Raw genomic sequence first — 2,447 nt, forward strand, 5'->3', positions numbered from 1 at the left:
ACACTTACACTCAACTGACTTTACCTTAATTCAAATCTCAGAATTTCACAACACATCTTTTTATATCCTGTAATCTCATGTGCACCTAATCCTATTGTGAGTTGACACTTTTCATCTTGCGGATGAGGTGTAAATGGTCTTGTTCCTCTGTTCTCCACTCATTCTTATGGAGGCTCTAACAGTTTGATTTTACACCGAATATGTTTGCAAACAGGAACACTGTCTCCTGTTTATTATTAGAACTTAAACTCTGCATGATATTCATGTTTTGTCAGCACCCAACAACTTTTATGACATTCATACACTTCGTTAAAAGAGCAAATACTTCTTACAGCCTCCGTTTGACCTTTGGACTGGTTTTTCTCCACACTGCTGTATTGGGAGGCTCCGGCGGACTGAGGTCACATGACTTCTCCTATCTGGCCCTCATTTGGGGAGAAAAGAGGACAAATGAAAAAGGGGAGGGAAAAACAGCGGAGTCACATTAACATAGTTTTGCCAGATCCTAATAAATCATTGCAATGTGTTTAAGAGAAGAAACATCGACTTTGTTTTCTATGGCAAGCCAGTTTCTAAAACGTTGTTCTTGAATTTGTAGCCTCACACAGGTTTACCACCACACGTAGTCACAAATGAGTGCAAATACAGAGATACATGAGCCTTGCATCATGTTGTTCTCAACAACACTGCTCTCTAACAAGAATCTTCTCTCACTTTAACTCTCTGCATTCTTTCCTCATTCTCTCATCGCATGAACAGCACCATGATCAACGGTATCAACAGTTGACCCACTTCACTTCAGGCATTTACAGACCTGGAATGGCTTCCACGTATAATTCAATCCATATGACGCTCAGGATTCATGGCTACCACATGATGGCAGTAGAGGTCGTCAGTTGTGTGTCTGTGAATATTTTTTCTTTGCCACTCTGCACCCAAACATGACTGATGGAGACTATCGTCATTTCCTAACTGTGTATATAATGTATAATTCACATCTGTATAAATGTATAAACCATAAACAAACATTTTATTTACACTGTTACACAGAACTAGTTTGATTGACTGGCAGGCTTATTGTCTGGGTGCTTGTTGGGCAATTTTACTTTAAAGTAATAAATTATTTAGGATCAATATCACTGGTCTTTTCTATATTTTTACCCTCAAATTTTACAAGTTTTACTTTGATCAATATGTGTGTGATTAGATGTATCTGCATTGTCCTCATGCAAATTGATTAATTCAGTCCATGACTCTTTAACCTTGGACTCAATGATTGGACAGAAGCAGGATCATCTTTGGCGAGGCAGTAGAAAAATCATAATTTTTAAGCCAATATCCAAACATAAGAGTTTGTTATTAATTCCTCGGGGCTAAAAGAAAACAGCCTCTTCATTGTCTTGCATGTTTTTGTGTCCTATTTTAGACTGAATAGCAGCAACATATTTGATAAATTGGTGCACTGATTATTAATTTGTTCATAAACAGCAGCATTAACGGCCTTTGAGAGGAAATCAATGACAGAGATAATGAAGTCGACCCAAGTCGACAATGAAGACAATGTGATTTCAAGGACAGAGTGAATAGTGGTTATTGGCAAAGAAAGATGACCCTTGCAATAAAATTTTAGTATTATTATTATTATTATTATTATTAGGTTTCAACAGTATGGAAGAGTATTAGGACCACATGTAAAAAATTGAAAGAAAGAAAAAAATAATAAAACAGCATGAATTCTAAGATTAAAGTCAGAATATAAATCAAAATTGGAGATTAAAGTTAGATTTCTGAGATTTAAATCTGAATTCTGAGATTGAAGTCACAAATCTGAGATTAAAGTCAGAATTCTGAGATTAAAGTCTGAATATAAAAGTCAGAATTCTGAGATTAAAGTCAGAATTCTGAGATTAAAGTCAGAATTTGGAGAATAAAATCAGAATATTACAGTCAAAATTCTGAGATTAAAGTCAGAACATAAAAGTCAGATTTCTGAGATTAGTTAGTTAGTAAGTTAAATTAAAGAAAAAGTTATTCTGATCAGAGTTTATTTTTTACATGTGCCCCTAATAATAAAAAGACATAGATTTATGTCAATTAAATATCAAATTTGTGTGTTCTAAAATAATATATAAATATCAGACTTAAGAATGAATGTGAGCTACTGTAATATCATCCAAGAGGCTGCATGAGAGTTAAGTGAATGCAGATGCTGGGACAGAAACTGTATGGACCCATGGTGGAGCAGCAGGCCCTGCCCAGGGCTAGAGTTACACAGTAACCCGAGAGTGTGTGGGGCGGGACAGGAGGGAGCAATGCAACACAAGAGACTGAGTGTGTGTGCGCAAGTGTGATGTGAGTCGCATTGGGAGAAAAAAATAATAAAAGGAAGAAAATTAAAGGGGCGTGTATGTTTGGGGAAGAAGGGGACTTGAGAGTGTGAGGGGGGA

Source organism: Solea senegalensis, linkage group LG17 (assembly GCF_019176455.1).
Source record: "Solea senegalensis isolate Sse05_10M linkage group LG17, IFAPA_SoseM_1, whole genome shotgun sequence".
Taxonomy (NCBI): Eukaryota; Metazoa; Chordata; class Actinopteri; order Pleuronectiformes; family Soleidae; genus Solea; species Solea senegalensis.